We start from the raw sequence: 23,140 nt of genomic DNA, 5'->3' as shown, positions 1-23,140 counted from the left end.
GAAGCTAGTAGAAAGGCTCTGGCAGTGGGGAGGCTCTGAATTAAAACAGTGAAGACAAGGTGAAGACAATGGAACTTAAAGGAGATAAATACAGCTGCCTCTTTGGGTGCAGCCATATTTTCTGCTAATGAATGTTGATTAAAACCGAATGTCTCAAACCTGGGAGGTTGTGAATCTCTTTTAAATCCCGAATTTATAACTGTGGGTGGGGATTTGTATAGTAACTCTCTTTACTAATGTATGGCATCAAAGCTAAATCCAAATAGTACCAAATCAAAAAATTCACAATGCTATTCTTGTGTGGGAGAAGGGGGCAGGAGTGTAAAGATGAAAAGATACAATCCTTGCCCTTAGAGATTTCATAAACTAGTTCAATGATTCTCAGTGGTTACTTGCTGTGAACAACTGTGAAATGAGCCATAATTAAATTTTTTGAAGGATAATGTAAGGCAGCATATGCTTTTAGTAGCAATGATGATAAACTTTATAATGAGAGTTAACACATTTTGAGCACCTTCTTTAGGAAAAGGAGCTATTTCCTTCACTCTTATTAAATAAGCTATGGGGGGGGGGATGGATAACTTAAGAAAATGAGCTGCAATCACAGAGCTGTAAGTGAAAGGATGAGTGTGAACTCACAGATCTGTGGCGAACACTGTAATGTGCTGCCCAGAACTTCCTTTAGGACCAATGAAGGCACTCATTTCTCTGAAAGTAGGGAAGGAAAGTTGGGTGCTCATGATTCCTTGTCTCTTCAGGAGTTGTCCTAGGCTGCAAGAAGCTGCCTCACCTAAGAGGTAGCCTGGTGGTGGGGGGGGGGGTGTACAATCGCCTCGATTGAAAAACTAGAAAAATCATCCCTACTTCAGAGCTTCCAGAAGGATTGGCTGAAGCCTCTATAATGACTGCATTGCAGTTCAATGTCTCCCTTCATACAATATTCCTTTTTTCCCTTCTTTAAAGATATTGATCTGATGAGCAGTCTTCAAAACACTTCTTTGTGCCCTGAGAACCTGAACTGGGAGAGAGCTTGGCTCCAGTGTCTGTGCGCTTAAGTACCAAGCCATAGAGTAGAAGACCTTACAAAAAATTTCAACCAGATGTGAAGGAGGGTATTTGAACGAGAATTTGGAAGACAAAGATTAGGTGTTTCAGGCACAAGGAATAATGGGAAGAAAGGAAAGTATACTTGAGGAACAATGACTAGATGAGTCTAAGAGTAGGGGGTTCAGGTAGTTATTAGGAGTAAGCAGTGGAGGATTGTGCTCAGGCTGCTTCTCATTGGGAGCTTCTTTCTTGTTCTCTTCTTGATGAAGAGCAGGAGATTAGTATGATGAAAACACTATTTTAAGGAAATAAGTCAAGCATCTGGGGACAGATGGACTAGAATGGTAGGACCAGATACAGGTGACATTTTATGTTAGAAATCCATAAGGGTTCTTGGCTAACTCGATAAGGTAAGCTAGGGAGAAGTAAAAGTCATGGAGACTTGGAAGCTTCACATCTGGGTGAAAGAGAGAGAAACAGGTGTCCTTCTAGAGAAATGTTACATGTTTGCCCTCTCTGGGACATTAGTGGTAGAGTTAATATAGATGTAAATGGCTGAGTTCGAGGAACATCTTCCTCCTATCAAATGGTTCACCAGAATTCTTCTCTTTCATGAAATGTTATTTGATTAACCTTTTCCAGCAAATTCTCCATTTTAGTGGTGGCCGATAAAAGGAAGACGTTGAGAAAATAGTTGAGCTGTTTAGGGAATAATCTGCAGTTTGGGTATTTCCCCAAGAATTAGTGTTACAGAGCACACTGCTCCATGCCAGGCACGGGATATGTGAAGATTGAATAGACTCAGAGGACAAGACAGAAAAGTGGTGGTGACTTCAGGAATTGCAAAGCAAGTTTTGATCCCTTTGTCCAAGGGCATCTTTTCTGTGCTTTAAGCCTTAGGTTCTGGGTAGCCTGGGTGGCTCAGTGGTTTGGTGCCGCCTTCAGCCCAGGGTGTGATCCTGGAGACCCAGGATTGAGTCCCACGTCAGGCTCCCTGCATGGAGCCTGCTTCTCCCTCTGCCTGTATCTCTGCCTCTCTCTCTCTCTCTCTCTCTGTCTCATGAATAAATAAATAAAATCTTTAAAAAAAAATAAACCTTAGGTTCTTATGAACCACACAGATGTCGTATTTAAAATGCAATCTTCTTCAATAGGTATAGTTTTATTCTGAAGTATGGTATGTTAAGACACCCAAGATATTAGTTTCTATGTATGCACACGTCTAGTGGCTCAGGCATGAGCAGTTACAATTCACTTGGGGAAATCAAATAGGACAAATATACAAAAACACTGTTTTGTGTTTTGTCATCAGCCTTTCAAAGACAAGTTCTTTCTGGCTTTCAGCCATAGGAAACAAGATGTTTTATTTCAATGTGAATTCCTGATTCTATATTTAAATAAAATAGCAAAACATGTGACAGATGAGGAAAACAATGGCTCCAAGGATGTGATCCCACTAAATTGCAGAATTGGGGGAAAGGAAAGAGATGGGGGGAAAGAGACTCTATTTTCAACTATGAGCCAGGGTGTAATAATTAAAATTGTAAGTTTGGATAGCAGGATTGTTTTTTTCCCAATCTCTTTTATGTAATATCATAATCAACCCATAGTTTGGGAGACCCTCTACCTTCCTATTTTTGCTCTCTTCCACCTCATCTGTTTCTTTCTTTTCAACTTTCATGCAGTTTGCTAAGATCAGAAATGTCAAAACTCTGCGGAGAACAGCTGTTCTCATCTCTGGCTCCTCTGTTGAGGAAACGCTCAGATTCTCCTAAAGGCACTGTCTCCTATGAGCTGTAAACTATCAGATGTGAACTAGGAGACTGACTTTTTTTTATAGTCTGAGAAATAAATGGTCAGAGGCAATGGGCCTAAATACCTTCATCACTGAACTTACAGAAATTATTGGGAGCCAGAGCTCAAGGAGTCCCTTTGCACTGGGCCCCTGGGATTTAATCAAGATATTAACAACTCAGGACTTCTGGGTGGAGTCAGAGAAGACTGGGTGACCCTCACCCCTGGAAGCCTCCTTTGAAACCCTATCTGCAGCTCTAGATCAAACGATGGGTGCCCAGGAAACCTCGCTTCTTTTCCCCAGCATGCAATTATAAAATACATATTTTTATAATAACTTCCTTATGTAATCCCCATCCCTCAGTAGATGAGGAGAGAGGATGTACCTTATTCAGCATTGCAGCCACTCTGTCTGGCTGTGTACAGCACGTTTAAAGTGCTCAGTGAATATCCTAAAGATGCAGTTTTTAAATCGAGCTGGATGCAGCTAGAAGAGAGTTGGAAGGTGTGAATGCTGGGGAAATGAAGAGGGCAGAGGGGTCTACTCTGAATTTCAGGCTTGGGGATATGAGAGAAGGATGCCCTCCAGGCTCCCAGGGCACCAGCACGGGGAAGGTAGAGACAGTGCCCCAGGGGTGTTGCTCAGACAGGCAGAAGGAGTGCTCAAGTTCAGCAATTCCTAAACCACTTCACTGGCTTTCAAGTAGTGTGAGTAGGGCGTAGTGATTCCTACTTGGTCCCAATGGGACACGTGCCATTGTTAAGAATCTGGGACCACCAGGAGGGTGGTTAGTAGAAAAGTCTTCCCTGATGGGAGACTTGAGGGCAGACTAGTTGGACTGGGGACAAAATGAAGTCACACCAAGACTTCAGGAGGCCTGCACTGCTGGGACAGGTGAAGAGGTCAGTAAGGAGGAGCCTGCATCCCATTTAGCTCAGATTTGGAGGTCAGGGAGCAGCAGCAGAAGATGGTGTCAGGAGAGACAAGGGTGTTGCCATAGTACCTAAGGAGCAAGAGGCCAGTTCCTGAGCCCATGCAGGCTTCCAGCACACACCCACACACCTTCTTACCTAGAGCCAGGAGAATGGGAAGAAATGTGTTCAGAAGTATCTGAGCTATAAAAACTATTTCAATTATTATATTCAACTATAACCATTCCTGGGAAAAAAAAAAAACAAGCAAACTTATTTTGAGGGAAGGCTTTATTCTCTAACCCTGCTAACAGTGGATGGAGCCTTTCGATGGCAGTGAGAACATTTTACTACAGTAGAAAGAAGCTGCATTTTCCCTACACATATAAGTGGAATGGGAGGACATTTCAACTCTGCAACAGATATGTTTAATTTTTAATCTAATTATATAAAAGAAAAAAGACTTGGCTGAAGTTGGAACCTAAATAGAGTTAAGCGGCTAGGAGGAAACTCTTATCTTTGAGTAGAGGTACGATGATAATTTAACATCATCACCTCTAGTGCTACCAAGGGTTGGGAGACTTGATGAAGCCTGGATATTAGGTATTAGGGAAGAAACAGGTTAATGCTTAACCCATGAAACATAATAGGAATTATTAATATCCTCAGAGAAGACTCACTAGGGAAGTCAAATGATAAATGTTCCTGACTGTACAATGTAGAGAAGATTGAGACCTGGCACTCGTTTTGACATATTTGTATGCTGCTTGCTTCTTGCACCTCCAAAGAATCCAAACAAATAAACAAAAATAAATATTTCCCTCCGCATTTAATAGAATCCAGAAGACTGAAATACAAAATGGTAATATCTGGATTAGAGATATTTTGGCCTTGTATAAGGTACTGAGAATCTATTAAATACATGAAGATTATTTGAGTATTTTCCTTTTTCGCATTTTTTTCTGATGAGATATTTATTAATAAATCTGATGATTTATTAATGATGATACATTAATAATATATTAGATACAATTATCTAGTACTTACTATATGCCAGGACCGTTTTGAGCATTTTATACATCTTTACTTAGTTGGCCAACAACTCTATAAAGTAGGTGCTATTTAACTCTCCAGATTACAGATAAGGTAACAAAGAAAATGATCTTAAGCAGCTTTATTCTATAGCCAGTGAGTATTGTAGGTGGAATTTGATGTCATGTTTTCTACCATAGACTATGTGCTTAACTCCTATACCATAATGCCCTGCGAATAGAGCAAATCCAGCAAAACTTTGTCAGCACCTACCACGTGCAAGATGCTTTGGAGAATACAAAAATAACTCACAGTTATGGTCACAGGTAAGATGCAAGCTCTAGAAGCAAACATTCTGGAAAGAGGAATAAAATATATGTACAAATGACATGGTACAACAGAGAACCAAATGTGCAATAATTTGTCTTCTTCTCTTCCTCTTCTTTTCAATCTCCTTTTTTTTCTTCTTCTCCTCCTCCTCCATCCTCTTTTTCTTCTTCTTCTTCTTCTCCTTCTCCTCTCCTTTCTTCTTTTTCTTCTGCTTCTTCTCCTCCACCTCCTTTTTTCTTTTTTTCTTCCTTTCCTTCTCCTCCCTTTTTTTTTTTTTTTGAGCATAAGAACCAGTGCACCACATTTGAGTATTTTGATGAGTTTTAGCAAGAAAGCAAGGTGACTTGTTGTTTCTCCTTGGTAGATGTCTCTGAACCATTTGACATTTGAGAAGCAGAGCCAAACTTACCTGCAGCTCTTCCTGAGCCTCAGAGTTCTCAGGCACGGAGGATTCTGGATCAGTGAGATTGGCCACAAGATGCTATTTCTCCTTCCATTAAAGAAGAGTTGATAAGTAGACATATTCCTTTAAAGTGAAGTAGGTTGGCGAAGTGACTTCGGGATCAGAGGGACTCGCTTGGCTTTAAACCCCAGATTGGTCCCTTAATTGTGTCATCTTAGGAATATTTATTTAACTTTTCTGAACCACAGTTTTTCATTCATAAAGTGATTATGACATGAGTTACTGTGGGATGTAAGGAAAACAATGCACTCGAAAGCTCTTGACAACACCAAGAACTTGAGAAAAAGAAAAACAGCAAGGACAGAATGGGAAGGAGGACTGAGAGTGCTTCTTCACTTGAACCAAAGACTTCATGTGACACAGTACTTCTTGCCGACCATTTCCTACATTCTACAGACTATTAGACTATTAGACTAAGGCTAATAGATTTTTTTTTTTTTTTGCATGTGATACATTATTTTCTGGAACTAGCTTCTTTGCTCTGTATTCTATGCTATTAATCTGCAAGGTCCTTACGCACAAGGATTGTGCATTCTATTTCTTTTATTTTCTCTTCCCCCCGTACCTAATAAAATCTCTCCCTACAGAGCCTGCATTTTGTGATAAAGACGTAAATGCCTGGCACTCAACAATTCATAGCCCTAAACGCTGTGTGTTACAATTTACAGAATAATTTTACATGTATCACTTTATTTGATCTCACCATACCTCTCCTGGGCTTTCTTCCCTCTTGGATTTCTGTGACTGGGCAGGCAGTGGACAGACCAAGTTAGGATCAGGTGTCAGCATTAAGCATGGACTCTGATACTTATCGGTTTTTCTTTGCCACCTCCTTCTTGTCTCTAACCTTATGCCCTCAGAAATGGATCTCAATTTCACACCCTCGGGTCCTGTACCTCCAAAAGAGGGTTCAAACAGCCAAGGAAAATGAAGGGCTAGCATGTGCCAGCAGTCTCATGCTCCCTCTCTGGAAGGAGGGAGTTTACCTTTATCACCCAGACTCTTTTAGGCATTAACATTTTCCAACCAATATAAGCAGAATGGTTTAAATGAGGGTGTGCTTAATGGCATTTCATGATAATTGCAATATTTTAAAAGCCTATGTTGATTTTAAAGCTTAATTCTACCAAAATTCTCACAAATGAAAGTGAATCTGATTTTTAAAGTCTTATCTGGAAACCAATTGCACTGGCATCTGCTTAGCATGGGAAGTAATTCCGAAAAACTCTTCTGTATGCCAGTTAGCTCTGTTAAAATAGTCATTTATGTCCAGGGGAGACCGGAAGGTCTGGGAAGCAGGTGCTTATTCTTCTTCATCTTTATCCCTGCATCCAAGATTCCTGGTGTTCTTAGGTACAAAAGCTGAGGCCAGCAGCCTGTCTGTAGAAGTTCTGAAGTCAGACATCCCAGCCCCACACATCAATCAGCGAGCAAAATTCACTGAGCAAACCCGTGGTAGGTGTTTTGCTGTTGTGTCCTGCCATTAAACTGAAAAGATGATAAGGTGTGTTTTTCTCTCGTTTTGTGTCCTCCTTCCTTACCATCTCCTAACTTCAATTCTTTTGCAGATTTATTCAGTAAAGCAGATGAATGGGGAAAAGGTGGAAGGAAACCATTACAGGGCAGGGTCCAAAAGCAGAGAGGGGTGGGCCGTGAAGATCTAGATGAAAAGCCAGAAGTGCTACACAGAGGACAGCAAAGCCTCTCAGAGCAAAAGACATCAGCTGTTTTCCTGGAGCTGAATGTTGCCTGAGCAGAGAAAGTAACGTTAAGTTTTTCTGAAGTCACAATGGAGCTCTACTTTTTGATGGCGGGGTGTGTGTGTGGGGGTTGTTGCATGACTTGTTCTGATCCATGCAGCAGAGGTGACACTGCCCAGTCTGTGTTGTATGAAGGTCTGGCAACTTTGTTTTCACTCAGACAGAGAGAAACTCCTCAGGTACAGTACATTGTGCAGAAGGAAGCTGTGAAAGTCAGAGAGGGCGTTTTAAGCAAATAACACCTTTCAATTTTTTTTTCTTAGCCTCTTTGATGGACTTTAGCAAGCCAGGAATATGAAACCGATTGTTTACATATAATTTGAACAAAAAGAAGATGTCGCTTGTTTGGAAAGTTTACACTGAGTTTGGTTCTAATTAGAGCTGAAGTTCAGCTGGTGTTAGCTTGTTAAGACATTAAAATACGTCCTTGCCAATTGGTATATAGCTCCCATCTCTAGTGCCTCAAATGACTTCCAGGCCTTATGATCCTCAGTGTGTCATTTCAAGTGAGGCCATTAGCTAGAGGTCTCATACATCAGCTACCCTTACCTGCTCTTTAGTGCAAGAGAAGCAACTCAGGGAGGAGTATAGACAGCCTAGTGGGCAAATCCCCAGTGGACACCTAGCCCCTTGAGCTTCCACTGCCTGACCACTTGTGAGAACAGGAGTCTTCCAAGTGCATTCTGTTGGTTGGTTTCTATTTGTGTGGATCTATCTGTATTTGCTACCTATTTGTCTATCTTATCTATCTATAATCAATCTATCTACCTCTCTATCAAGAGAAAGAGAGGAAATTCACATACCATAACATTGGCCATTTTATTGAATTTTTAGTTATCTTTTTTTAAGAGGAGAGAGAAATAGAGAGAATCTTAAGGCATGGGTCTTGATCTTATGGTCCTGACATCATAACCTGAGTGGAAATCAAGAGTTGGATGCTTAATCAACTGAGCCATCCAGGCACCCCCCAAATTGGCCATTTTAAAGTGCATACATCAGTGATATTTAGTGCAATCATTCAGTGTTATGCAATCACCAGATCTATCTAGCTCCAAAATAATTCTTCACCCAAGGAAAACCCATATCCAGTCAGTAGTCACTGCCCATTACATTCTCTCCCCATTACCTAGAAGCCACCAATCCATTTCCTGTCCATGTGGACTTGCCTGTTCCAGATATTTCAGATAAATGGAATTATACAATCTGTGGCCTTTTTGTCTGACTCCTTTCACTTAGCATGTTTTCAAGGCTCATCCATGTTGTAGCAGGTATTAACACTCCATTCCTTTTTGTTGCTGAATAAATCCAGTAACCAAGCTGTCTGGTTTCCAATCCAGACCAAGGTGTCTGGATTCCAACATCCACTCCCTTATGTACCAACTGTGGGCCAAGGTTAGGTCTTTGATATCAATTCCCATCTATAAAATAGAGACTAGAATAGTCCTTACCCCATGGATTGTTGTGAAACTAAATCAGTTAAAATATAAGAAGCATTCAGAACAGTGCTGAACACGTATTTTAGTACATGTGATAATTGCTTGTTATTATTCATTCCTGTGAACAGGATGAAAGAGATAGCATGTCCTTTGGAATTGTCTCCTCTCCAGGGGCTCTGATAACCAAGCCTCCTGCTCGCTAAGCCATGAGAGCAATTTTATTCTGAGTCTCCATTATCTGACAAGTGCCCAGACACAGAGCGTGTATGTTACTCACTGCACTGTCACTCTTCTGGGGGGATCCCTGGGTGGCTTAGCAGTTAAGCTCATGCCTTCAGCCCAGGGTATGATCCTGGAGTCCTGGGATCGAGTCCCATGTCGGGCTCCCTGCATGGAGCCTGCTTCTCCCTCTGCCTGTGTCTCTCATGAGTAAATAAATAAAATCTTTTTTTTTTTTTTAAAGAAAATATACAGGGATGTACAAGGTAAGTTGACGCTTATACTATCCCACCATTCCCAATAAACATTTTTCCCTCTCCTCTGCCCAGAAGCTATAAAGGCAATTTTCTTTTTTTAATAATAAATTTATTTTTTATTGGTGTTCAATTTGCCAACATACAGAATAACACCCAGTGCTCATCCTGTCAAGTGCCCCCCTCAGTGCCCGTCACCCATTCACCCCCACCCCCCGCCCTCCTCCCCTTCCACCACCCCTAGTTCGTTTCCCAGAGTTAGGAGTCTTCATGTTCTGTCTCCCTTTCTGATATTTCCTACCCATTTCTTCTCCCTTCCCTTCTATTCCTTTTCACTATTATTTATTCAATCACTACAAAAAGTCTTTCTTAAAAAGTTGTGTTTTGATTTTGAACTATTGGATCATTAATCTTATTTTAATCAGAGTAATCAATGTAGAATTTAAAACTCAAATAGCACCAGACAACTAATAACGAAAAATGGATGTTTCCACTTCTCATCCTTTTCTATACCTGAGTCCGGCTCATGGAAGCAAAAACCACTGCTCTGTTTCTTCTTTGCCTTTAACTCCATGATTTAAAATAATGAAAATAAAATAAAATAAAATAAAATAATGTGCATGCAATGCTGTTTTTCCACTGATCATTTTAGATACGGATTTTGAGGATCTAGATCTGTCTTTTAGCTTTCCTCAACACTATCTCCTAACCAAGTTGTGCTTTGGTATAAGTATTACCTTTATCAACAGTTAGAGTTACTCCTCACAAATGACTGGCAAAGAGTATGCACTGTTGTCCCTTCCTGGGTCCTGGAACCAGACTCAGGAACTAGACTGCCAGGTGCCTGAGGTTGTAATCTCAGCTCTGTCATTTACCAGATGGGTAACATTGGGCAAATAACTCATCTTTTGCTACCCTGTATTAACGATTTTCCAAACATCCTAACACCTCTGCTGCAAGCCTATCAATAATGGATTTGCTCAAAATGATCCATGCCATTTCCTCGCTGCTCACCTCTTCCTTGGTGCCTCACTTGCTCTCCTTGTGCTACAGGCAGGTCACTTGCTGGACGTGCTCTGTAGGCATCTAGGAGCTTCTTTCCAGCTTCTTCTATGCTAGGGAGTAATTTCATCAGCTTCTTTCTTGGTTTACTCTGCTGTTTGGCTGGAGCATTTTTACTGATAGTTTCCTAAGAAAGAATACAATGGAAAGTCTTTTTTTTTTTTTTTCACATTTCCTGCTTGACAAAATTATTTTAAATAGCAAATGTTTTATCCTTATGAGAGATAGTTTGGAAGGAAATAGAATTCTAAGTTGAAAAATATTGTCACTCAGAACTTCACAGGCTTTGTTTCACTGTCTTCTGAGGTTCAGTTGCCGTTATGAAGCTAAAGATCATTACTACATATTTGACTGTTTCCTCCTCTCTTGTGGAAGCTTGTAGATCTCTTTTAGATTTTTAAAAAAAATTTTTTTAAATTTTATTTATTTATGATAGGCACACAGAGAGAGAGAGAGAGAGAGAGAGAGAGAGGCAGAGACACAGGCAGAGGGAGAAGCAGGCTCCATGCACCAGGAGCCCGACGTGGGATTCGATCCTGGGTCTCCAGGATCGGGCCCTGGGCCAAAGGCAGGCGCTAAACCGCTGCGCCACCCAGGGTTCCCTCTTTTAGATTTTAAGTGTTCTCAATTTTACTATGACCTTACCTGAGGTTTTGTCTTTTTTTTCACTCATTTCACAAGCTACTTCCATGTGCCTTTTCAATAGGGAGACTCTTAAGTTTCAGTTGTAGAAATTTAAAAAATTGCTTCTTTGATAGTATCTTCCCTTCAGTTTTTTCTTTTCTCTTTATGGAACTCTTAATTATTAGCTGCTAAACTCTGGACATGAGTATTTTTTATCTTTTCTCTCCCTTTCCCTTTTAAAAGAAAATTTTTGTTCTACTTTGAGACTTCCTTCACCCTTACAATGTTCTACTTAATTTTTTAATTTCAGTTTTTGTATTTAATCAATGAGAATTCTTTCTTGTTCTTTGACATCTTTTCCATAGTGACCTGTATGTATTATGGACTCATTTTTTTTACATCTTCAATGATTTATTACAGATTTTTTAAAGTTTACTTTGAATTTCTGCATTGACTCTGATCCATCTAGGTCTATTTGAGTTTTATTTGTTTATTTTGTTGGTTTTGGTCTCTATGTCTATGGTGCACATTTTTCTCAAGTGCCTCTTGTCTTTTCATGTAAATCTAACAGTGATGGACTGCATGAGGAGAGGTGGTGACTGACAGGGTCACTGTACGTCCTTGGTGGGGGGATGATCTATCCTTTCCATTGAGGAGCCCAGAATGTTTATCTAGAGACTTTTTTTTCTGTGGGCGTTCAGAAAAAAAATCAACTTCTGCCAGAAATGAGGTGAGAGGGTCGGTGTGGAGGGAACAGCATGAGTTTGACAACTGAGAAACCTATAAACCCTAGAAGTGGGTAGAGAAAGAGAAACTGAGGGAAGGCCATTCCTAGACCCCTGTTTTTCTGGTGCCCCCTATTAAAAGCCTTTCATGTTTGGTTTCTCCAGAGTATAATTCTCTGGTACCATCCATCCATCCATCCTGTGTGTGTGTGTGTGTGTGTGTGTGTGTGTGTGTTATACGAAGGATAGGAAGGGTAGTTTATTATTATTATTATTTTTTGGAAGGGTAGTTTAATAGTGGCTACATGATTGTATGGGCTACGGGCAGAAAGTGGGATCCAAACCTTCCCCTGAGCTCCATCCTCTGTTCAACCTAGATCCTTCAAATACTGAACTTTCTGAGGCTTTGCAGAGTGAATTGGCTCATATTGGTCATTCCCCTGGATAACAGGTGTTTAGATTTTTCCATTATCCTACTCTTTTTTCATCTACTGTTTACCAATTTTCAAAAGTGCATCAAAAACTTTTATCTGCTGTTGTCTTTCCTCTTCATCCTTTTAATGAAATAATTTCCTCCTCCTCTTCTCTTTTTCTCCTCCTCCTTCTTCCTCTTCTGACACTGAGGACCTAGATGGGGGAGGGGGAAAAATGGTGTTAAATGCATGTGACTAGATGCTAGTTATCTGGCTGCATGACAAAAGGAAAAGATGCTGGATGTGCTTTTTGTCCTAATGAGTCAAACTGCCAGGCCTATCCTGATCAGGGGATGCCAATGGAGTATCACCTCAACCACCCTGAGTAGTTCCTGCAAAATAATGTAATAAACTCTCATACGCTTTGTAACTATTTGACTTTTTTTAAACATTGGAGTCGCTTTGCAGAGGGTCCTCAAAATGGTGAGATTTTGTCAACTTGGCAAGAAGTTGATGAATATGAGAATAGATTGTGTTCAGTCATTATTTGTGGTTTAATGCTATGGAAACCAACTTATGTGCTGTTCTGAGATTAAACATATCCATTGTCCAGAATGTGTAATGTAGTAATTAGCAACTTCTTAACATGATTCCAATAACAGTAAAAAATTAGTCATTTCCCCTTCACCCTCCTTCTGTATACATCTCAGGAAAATAGGAAAAATTGTAGTTTCACAGGAAGAATAAAATGCAGCTTCATATCTTGGAAAAGAAGATGTCCACTTGTCTAAACAAGCTGTCAAAACAATATTAGGGATAGTAATATTATGATAATAAGTTCTATTTATTGGGTGACCAATTCAAGTATTTTGCTAAGTTTCAAAAATATCTTTTTTTAGGCATTGAAAAGCCTTATGTAATAGGTATTATCTACATGTTTACATGTGGAAATGAGGCGCAGAAAAATTATGAGGCTCAGTGAAGATCCAGAAGGGATTTGGACGACAGTCTGAACTTCCCTAAATCCTACATATTCCATATTGCAGTAGGGAGTGATGAAAAGGACATTCATTCAACAACTTTTGAAAAATCGTTGGTGACTTCCCTTGGGCATCATCTGTCTCCATAGTATTCATTCTGTCCTGCCACTTCACCTCAGGGGACAAAGTGAAGATATTTGGCGTCTTTGTAACCAGATTTTCAAATACCGTGAGCTCTCTTTAAGGTGCAAGCTTATCTGCAATTTCTTCTCTCTCATTTTTTTTTTCCTGGTGCATTTTTTTAGAAATGTCTAGGGAGATTCTGGAGTCCTTTCCTACATCTCTGATGAAAATCTGATTTAGAAAGTCTCCATTTTAAGAAAGTATAAATCTCACCCCGAAAAATCCTCTCGACTTTGATTTTCTCTACACAGTTGAAAATACTGTTCATGACAGGATGGCTATGCTACAATTCAACCAACATCCTATAAAGAAATTCAACTTGTCAAAACTGGCTTGTTAAATAGGCTTGGAACCGCTATCTGAATAACAAACTAGATCCGAACTTGGATAGCAAACTTGAGTTTTATGGGTCTTCCAATGACCTCATTGTTATAACAAATGAGTACATCAGGTTTCCTTATCCATCAGGAAAGTCCTACACTCTGTGTGTCAGATGACTCAGAAAACACACAAATGTCTCCCATGCTGAAAGATAAGCAGGTTCTGGATTTTCTCCATCTAGCGTCTCTTACAGCTATACGTCAAAGCAATATCATCTCCAAGTCAGGTCCTGACTCCCTAGTGGGTGCCTCTCAGTTCATCTGGGCATCAGACCTCTTACTTCCTATTCCTTTCTTTTCTTTTCAGAAATATGTTACCTGTGTCATCATGTAGTCATATAGGAGCATCGGTAATGCTATGCAACCTTGTCCCATCAGGGATCTCCGCCTCCCCATCCCATCATTATCCTCTCCTGACTACAGTTGGAGTATTGCCCAGATTCAAGGATGTTATCCCAACAAGTAGCATCTCCCCACTGCTTTGAGGTGAGGAAAAACACACAAGCCCTTCATTCCCTTCCCAAGGCTGTATGGAGAAAAGGCAGTCAAGTGAGAACACTCTTGACATGGGATTGCTGGAAAATCCTTACGAGCCATCCCCCCTTTCAAGACTGTATCTCCTTCTCATGCTCCTTCTATTGGCTTAACCTGAGGACTTCTGATCCCCACCACTTCTGCGACATTTGGTAATGTCTGAAGACTATTTGATAGTCGTAACAGGCAGGAGTGGGTGGAGGCAATACTGGTATTTAGTGGGTAGAGGCTAGGGATGCTGCTCAATATCCTATGATACACAGAACAGTTTCCACAACAATGAATTTTTTGGCCCCAAATATCAGTGGTTCAGTGGTTGAAAAACTCAGTTGTAGGTCCAGAGGCAAGTAGACAAAATGTCAAGGCGTCATCTCTTATTTCTCAATCCACAAATCATTTATTAAGTGCTTTTTATGTGGCAAAGACTGTGCTCAAGACCAAAGGAGATAAAAAGGAATTTCATAAGTTAGAGAGGGAATAGAGAATGGTGGGGGCAAAAGCCCTGATTCAGGTACCACCAGACTCCTTGGGTTCAAACCCCAGCTCTGTCACTTAGGAGCTGTGTGGAATTTGACAAATTCCTCTTTGAGCATCATTTTATTATCTGTAAAATACCCACAAACAATAGTGCATACATTATAAACTTGTAGTGATGATTAAATAAATTATATATAGCAGTGCTCTGAATAGGACTGAATATAGTAAGTTCTCTCTCCTCCCCGTCCCCTCACCTCCCTCTTCACTTAAGGTGAAGGTGTTTGGGACACATTACAAGTCTCTCATACAAAAAAAAGTCCTGGTTTCCCTACAAAGGGATGGAGCCCAGCAGCAATGGGGTTAATGGAAAAGATCCTAGGGTTATGTTATATTCTAGTTCTGACCTTGTCAGGAGCCTTAGCAAGATGACTTCCCCAGTCCTGGCCTCTATTCTCTTACATGCAGAATGGGGACATTGGCACCTGCAAAATCATAAAGTTGCCAGAAGGATAAAATGAGAAATAAATGTGAAAACTATCACAGATTTGAACTTTGAGGATGATATTTATTGTTACATATTTTACATCTTCCTGCATTTCCACATTCTTTCCAAAACTTAAAAAAAGAATTTTCCGTTTCCTTAAAAACAGTCAAACTGGAAAAGTTTAACTGATGTGAAGTCCTCAAATTTGTTTCTGGGCATGAGCCAATGAATTGAATAGATTTTCAAAGCTTTGCTTGGGTATTTTTAAAAGTCACAATGATAAATCCTCTGATTTTAAGAGATGAGGTTAGATATATCAATTATTTAAGCCAATTAGTTAAATGCCTTCAGGTGAGCAGTCATCTGAACATGAGTCATTGTGTGAGTGACAGTCAAACCAAGAAAGGAAGAGCATCAGACACAGCAGGTGTTTGAAGCCCTAGGCGGGCTGTATTTTGTTTTCCAGTTTCTGAACCTATTATAATATGGTGCTTCCCTAAATCTCTTAGTTCTGAAGGCAACTGGCTGTTCTTCGTGTGACATCCTGACTTGAACCCGCTCTGCTTCTCATCTCACTTCCTGTTTGTGTCATCTGGATGGAACGAGGCCCAGCTTTAGACAAGCAAAATGATTTCTAAATCCACAGGCTTGTTCTCCCTTTCTCTTTCCCTCTCTAAACACATGCTGTTTTCTGTGATCTGTGATCAAGGGAACGCTTCAGCCACACTCCATTTACAACACGAAAATGTACTGACCACAATCAACGAATATTCTCAGCTCTAAGTGAAAGGAGCCGTCAAAATGCATCATAATGGACACATGTCCACCTCGTAAAGCTCTCAGTAGAAATACCACAGGAATAGAGCATGACCCCTTGGGTAATTAATTGTTCCAATTGGGGATTACAGAGGATTAGGTGGGAGTAAGCTATGCTGTGCTATGCTGTCACTGCTCTGTCAAGGCAGAGAGAGCCCCATTTTCAAGCACTGGTGCCCTTCCCAGATATTGGGTTTATTTTCACTAACTGCTTATATCTACTGTTGAAGTCCTCCAGTTTGCTTCTTTGGTCATTGTCGTTCATTTTCCCTTGGACCTGGACAGAAACAAATGTGATAGTCATTAGGGTGATTTCACAAGTCCATGATGCAAGTTGGTAATAATGTGATAAAAGCTATTCACCCCCAACCCCACCACTGGGAGGTAAGTGGGGTAAGATACTTTCATTTCTATCTCTGAACTCTTGCAATTCATAGGGAAGACTGCTGCTGCCTCCTGTATGTGTCCTTTGGCAGATTTCCCCCCGTACCTACTTCTTTACTTCTTTTGCAAATTGATGTCCAGGTGTTATGCAGAAGTGAGACCAACTGATTCTCCTATCCAATATGCAACATGATCCCCCACTCAAAGCAAAATCAATCTTTATTTGTCATTTCCCCTAGAGGTCTTTAAGACTATATTATTACATGTGTGCAAATATGGTAATTTACAGATAGCCCCACCCCCAGAGTCAAGATGGGGCTCCACCCTGGGCGGGGGGGGCAAGGAGCTATCCCATGTGATCTAAGTCCACAGACCACTTGGGGTTTCCATTAGGATATTGGAAGGGTTTTTGCTCAATTTACCTTGTGGCCGACTCAATTCTATGTCTTAGACAATGGATGCTTTTATAAAGGATATGTTATGAGCTTTTTGTGTGTGTGAGTCCACTGCAATGTAAAATTTGATTTCCTTCACTGCTTTTTCTTAATTCCAAATAATGCTGTGTGTACTGCTGCTGCCTCAAGAAGCAGGAAGACCATAATTTACCAGATGTGAGGCTATTAGGCCTTCATTTCCTGAAGCAATGAATTAGCAACTCTTTTCCCTGTCACAGAAAATTGTCACCAAAATAGTCCAAGACACAATGGCAAGTCCAATTAATGTTTTGTTTCTTCAAGAGGACCCAGCTGAAAAATGAATCGACTGAATGAGAGGAAAATTGGATAGGAAATCACCCAGGTCCAAAGTCGGGGAGAGTACTGCAGTAGGCAGTATTTAATTTCATATATTCCGTATTAAAAGTATTTTAAACAATTGCTTATATAGATTGCCCTTTTCTACTAGTCAAGATGAAAAATCATTGACGATACCTTGGATTTGCTTGCTCCTGTTCTCTGTAGAAAAAACCTAAATTTCTTTTTTGAACAAGCAGCAGCAAAAAGATAAAGTTCAAGGGTTCAAGACTTTGTTTTCATTGGAGTAGTGTTTTGGAGACAAAGAGTAAAGCTAGAGTCTGGAAACTGGAGCTTTGAGGTGAGTTTAATTCTTTGAATTTATATTTAATTCTATATTATATTTCATATTATACTTAATTTTCTAAAATACCTCAATGTTTATGATGGTTAATAATGAGAGGAAACATGCATTTTTTTTTCACCTATAGGTCCCTTAACAGGTAGTATATTCTTGACCTACTCTATGGAAATACCCTTAAGTTTTACGTAGGTTAATAATTTGATTTTACAAGAAAGTGTTCTCTGAAATTGACTTTGCTATTTTTATTTACTGAAATAATGGGAAATGGATAATGGAAAATCTACTTAAAATTTGATGATAATAATATGGATTAGAGTTAGTACAATGTAGTCCATGTTTCCAAATACATAGAAAGTTATGGATGTATTTCCCCTGTTTGAGCATTTAGTTGATAATCATTTCTAAATTAGATGAGATTACATTAGAGATGCTGAAGAGGTGAAGTCACATCTTTTGCCCTTAAGGAACTTGGGACACCAGTGGGAGGCAGGAGGGGTATCCCTGAAGCATCTTTTTTTTTTTTTTTCCCTGAAGCATCTGGAGAAGAATTACCAGGCAGCACACAGGGCCAGTGTGGTAGAGTTATAGACACTGGAGCCAGAGACATTTGAAATAAGAAAATGTTTGCTGGGGGCCAAGAACAGTCAGGAAAGTCTTGCATTTCTTTCCCAAAGCAGGGAAGAGATGAGTGGATGGAAGCAGGAAAGGAGAGGAAAACTGAAAATATGCTGAATACCATCTTTGAAAATCCCAATATCTTCCTTTCAGAAGATTGAAGGGGTGGTGAGAATTACTTAGAAGAAATATCTTTTATTGATGAAACAATAAAGATGAAAAAAGAGTCACCCTTTGAAGACTAGTATATAAAACTCATAGTAATAAAATCATTTTTCAAAGCCTGATATAAGAGGAAGGCATGTGAACTTTTAGAGGGTCTTTATGGACCATCTTACGTGATAATGTCAGGAAAATACATCCTTTTGATGGTTCTTGAAGACTAGGAATCCTTGAAATGAAATATGGGAGACAGAACCCACCTCCTGAAACATGCCAACTAATTCCACTTAGATCCTAAAAGGTACAAAACTAAGTTTTTCATGCTACCATGAAAAACTTAGGTTTTCTTCAGGTAAGTGGCAAAGGCCACATTTTCTATTCTATAATTTCTGGGTCTCCTCCTGTGTCCCAATCATACCCCAGGCTGTTGCTCCTCTTTGTCAGCAGTGAATTTTCCTTCCTTTATATATCTGGGCATGCTGTGTTCATTGCTTGAAATAATTGACACTACCACCCACTTCATTGCATTTTTGTTCAAAATCCTTCCATTTTCAATATCTGGCTAAAATTTTGTATCCAAATTCTTCCAAACCCCTTTTCAGCCAGTTAGGCAGCAATACTTACAAAACACATTCAAAAAGCCCCATGAGAGATATAGAAAGTGGGAAGGGGGATGTTGAGCTCTTGCTTATGGAGAAACAATTGTTTGAACTGAAAAAAAACTTACAAAGGGAAGAACACTTTGGAACACATGTGTAGTGCTCCATCATGAGCCCAGAGGAAAAGCAAAGGAATTAGCTTATTCGTTTGGAATTGAAAATGTCCCACCTCCTCAGTCATTAGCCACTTAATTCTATCAGTCACACCAGCCAATTGAATCTTCTTAAGCTGTTGTCGTCATCAGGTACCTAAGGAAAACACAAATAAATCAAAGTCAACACACTTCTATTTATTTATTCAGAGTTTAGGGAAAAAATGATATCACAATGTGGGTTCTGATTATGAATGAAGTATATTGAAAAAGTCTTACATCAAAAACTGTGTGTTGGCAGTTCCACATGACATCATATGATAGATACAAGAAGGATTTTATGTTGACACAAACTACTATTTTATTGCAGTCGTATCAAATAAGTTAAGCCTCCTCTTAAGGACTTTAACAAATGTTTACCTTTTCTAGGCAGTTACTTAACTTTCCAATTATCCAGAAAGTGAGCTCATATGGACAGCAAAACACTCTAAATGATCTGAACACACATGGTATTAAAAATAGGAGAACTTTGGTTTTTGTTTGTTTGCTTGTTAATTAATATTTAATAAGGAGGCACAGACTTGACCTTGAGCATTTTGTTAATCACAGTTTCTTCTTTTATTTGAAACCAGCCGTACACTTTGCTCTCATAATCCATCCACCCATTTAAATGCTGGTTTTTCAAATGTCACGGTCATTAAAGTCTAGAAACCTGGGAAAAAAGCATGGCTCTACTGTTTTCACATGTTTAGGTTCTCCTGAGTTGATTTTGTCTGTTTATTTTCGTTCCTGAGAGAATGGGCTGCCTGTGGTCACCAAGGCATTCTCCGTAGGATTCTGTCATCGCTCTTGATAGAATTTTCATTCCTTAGAACATTGCTAACATAATCAGTACTGCTGTTATTGATCAACACTACTTGATCAAGGTGAAGTTGGATACAGACTCACTTATGGATCTTGTTTTATTGATCTCTTTTTAAAAAATAATAGAACCTCCTATTCAAAGATATGCATTGTAGCATCATGCAGGATGAAAGAGGGCTCTAGGTCTTTATTTGTATTTACTGTAAGATCTGGGAATCTGGGTTCATACAGAGAGATCCATTCCAGCCTCCTTGATCATTGCTGCATATGCTAGGCATCTAAATTCCTGATACTAGAGTTTTCTCTTGAAATTTTCAAGATATTCTCTTTTTCTTTGGCTGCCAATAGTTCAACTATGGGGGGTGGGGGTGGGCGGGGGCACCTGGATGGCTCAGTCTGTTAAGCACAACTCTTGGTTTCAGCTCAGGTCATGATCTCAGTGTCCTGGATGGAGCCCTGTGCTAGGCTCAGTGCTCAGGATGGAGTGTGCTTGAGAGTCCCTCTCCCTCCCCTTCTCCTCCCCCAACCATGTGCTCCCTCAAGCTCTTTCTCTCCCTCTCAATTAAATAAATAAATAAAATCTTTTTAAAAAATAATTCAACTATGGCATGTTTAGGTGAGAATCTCTTTGGGAGATTCATTTAGCTCCTCAGATCTGTTGATGAAGGCTTTTAACAAAGTTTGGGATATTTTCAGCCAATTGTTTCTTCAAATATTTGTTCTGTCCCTTTCTATCCTCTCCCACTGGGATTCCCCATTACATACAGGATTGATACGCTTGGTGGTAACACATGGGTCTCAGAGGATTTGTTTAATGTGTCTGCAATTGTTCTTCTGTTTTTCAGATTGGATAAATTCTACTGATCCATTTTCTGGTTCACTAACTCTTCATTCATGTCAAATCTACTGTGGAGCTCATCTGGTGAATATTTCATTTTGGTGGTTGTATTTTTCAACTCTAGAATTTTCATCTGGTACTTTTTAATAGATTTGATTTCCTTATCAGTGTTTCCTCTGTACTGAATCATTGTTAGCATGTTCTCTGTTGGTTCTTTAAAATGTTTTGGGGGGATGCCTGGATGGCTCAGCAGTTAAGCTCTGCTTTCGGCTCAGGGCCTGATCCTGGAGTTCAGGGATCGAGTTCTATATGGGGCTCCCTGAGGGGAGCCTGCTTCTCCCTCTGCCTATGTCTCTGCCTCTCTCTCTCTGTCTCTCATGAATAAATAAAATCTTTAAAAAATAAAAATAAAATGTTTTCTGAACATTTTGCAATAGATGCTTTGAAGTCTTTACCTGTTAAATCCAACTTATAGAACCAGAGTCTATTTCCATTGGCTGCTTCTTTTTCTCCCTGAGTATGGGTCATATTTTTCTGTGTGTGTGTTTTTTTTTTTTTTTGCATGTTTCATTATTTTTTTATTGAAAATTGGACATTTTAGATAATATATTATAACAACTCTTGTTCTCATTTTATTTTTATCCTGGGGGTTTTTGTTGTTGATGGGTTTTTTTGTTTACTTTCTTTTTTATTTTATTTAAAAAAAACCACCATTTGCTTTGACGTGGATGGAACTGGAGTGAAATTAGTCATTCAAAGAAGGACAATCATCATATGGTTTCACTCAATATGTGGAATATAAGAGATAGTGAAAGGGACTATATGAGAAAGGAGGGGAACTGAGTGGGAAAAATTAGAGAGGGAGACAAACCATGAGAGACTCCTAACTCTGGGAAACAAAGGGTTGTGGAAGGGGAAGGGGAGGTGGGTGGGGGGATGGGGTGACTGGGTGACAGGCACTAAGGAGGGCACTTGATGGGATGAGCACTGGGTGTTATACTATATCTTGGCAAAGTGAATTTAAATTAAAAAAGTAAAAAAAATTAATAACCTAGACTTAATCTGTAGAAACTATTACCCCTACAGTGTATGGCTACTGATGTCTCTGCTCAGTTTTTTTTTTTTTTTTTTAATCTTATTTTCCTTTTTTGATCTGTCTCCCCAGAGGCAAGTCTGCACAGTTTAGTGGTCAGTCAATGATTGGTGCACACTGTGCTCAAACACCTCATGTCTATACAGCTTCCATTCTCTGTTAGTGGATCTGTATTTGGTTTGGGGAATACATTCCAAGTCTGGGCACTTTTCAATTCTGCCTCCATTCTTACTTTTTGCTGGGCCCTCTGAAGTCTGTACTTCATGAGTACGGGCTTCCAGACAGCCAAGGATGCATGGAATGCTTATCAAGGCCTTCAATGGCTACCTCATTTCCAGAACCTCCCTGTCTAGCCCTCTGGTATTTCACTACATCACAACAGAAACTGCAAACTCGGGCTAGGAGAGCCACAGTCTTGTCTTTCCTCTGTTGCTGCTGGGTATGGGTTTTCCTTTTTCCACTCCAAATAAAGCTAGCCCTCTTCAACAGCAAAGCTACTGTTTTTCACAGACTGCTTTGGTATATTTCTGATTCACATTATTTTTGTCAAATCTGTCCAGCTTTAAAGTTGTTTTAGGGAGATAGGATTTGCTGATCTCTCCATTCCTCTATACCTGAAGTACTACGTCATTCCTGATAGTAAGAATCGTGCTCTTTTCAAGAGATTTTAAAGATTTACCTGTGGTACTGGGTATCCTTCCTTGGCACCTGGTGGTCACCTACACTGCACTGGGAAAAACAGTCAGCTATCAGGCCAGTGTGATCTTAAAAAGAGTCCAGTAAGGAACAAAAGGGACTAGCATTTCAGTTTTATAGGAAATTAAACACAAACATTAGCTTACCAGTTCCATATACCTATATTACCTGCATGGTCTTTTAATTGATAATATTTTTAAAATTCTTTTCAATGCACAACCAGAAAGTCCAAGACTAGGAGCTGGCCTCCTAGTCAGGAATATAGAAAATGCCTAAAGAAAAATGCCTTAAGAAGGAAACACTTTAACAAACATAAACCAGTGAACACATCTTCAACTCCGCTCATGCTGTGGGGATTAGCACAGGTGAGCCCCCAAGACACAACTCCTCCAGTCCCACTATTTTTTTTGAAAAGACAACATAATCTTTACAAAATGTTGTTTAAAAATAAATTAATAGGGATCCCTGGGTGGCCCAGCGGTTTGGCGCCTGCCTTTGGCCCAGGGCGCGATCCTGGAGACCCGGGATCGAATCCCACGTCAGGCTCCCGGTGCATGGAGCCTGCTTCTCCCTCTGCCTATGTCTCTGTGCCTCTCTCTCTCTCTGTGACTATCATAAAAAAAAAAAAATTAAAAATTAATAAATGAACAAAGAGCATCTCCAAGCTTGTCTTTTGTTTTCTTTTGTTTTCTCTTATCATGGTACCACTCAGCTTCT

At 39.8% G+C, this 23,140-nt stretch overlaps 1 long non-coding RNA gene across 3 annotated transcripts; it reads right to left on the bottom strand.

Moving 5' to 3' along the window:
* Positions 1 to 4,095: 4,095 nt before the first annotated feature.
* LOC102156453 lies at positions 4,096 to 19,778 on the bottom strand. Of its 3 annotated transcripts, XR_005385710.1 has the most exons (7): positions 19,212 to 19,778; positions 19,010 to 19,089; positions 16,135 to 16,202; positions 15,030 to 15,107; positions 12,158 to 12,285; positions 10,262 to 10,436; positions 4,096 to 7,542 (listed from the first exon to the last, which is right to left on the bottom strand). It is a non-coding gene; the product is annotated as an uncharacterized LOC102156453 (long non-coding RNA). The 3 variants fall into 3 exon arrangements; XR_005385711.1 differs by lacking the exon at positions 15,030 to 15,107; XR_005385712.1 differs by lacking the exons at positions 4,096 to 7,542; positions 10,262 to 10,436; positions 12,158 to 12,285 and adding an exon at positions 14,559 to 14,752 and having other exon boundaries at positions 19,212 to 19,777.
* Between the last annotated feature and the right edge of the window lie 3,362 nt (positions 19,779 to 23,140).

The sequence above is a fragment of the Canis lupus genome, chromosome 38, assembly GCF_011100685.1.
Source record: "Canis lupus familiaris isolate Mischka breed German Shepherd chromosome 38, alternate assembly UU_Cfam_GSD_1.0, whole genome shotgun sequence".
Taxonomy (NCBI): domain Eukaryota; kingdom Metazoa; phylum Chordata; class Mammalia; order Carnivora; family Canidae; genus Canis; species Canis lupus.
Note: the sequence above shows the minus strand (reverse complement) of the source record. Positions and strands in the feature narration are given on the sequence as shown.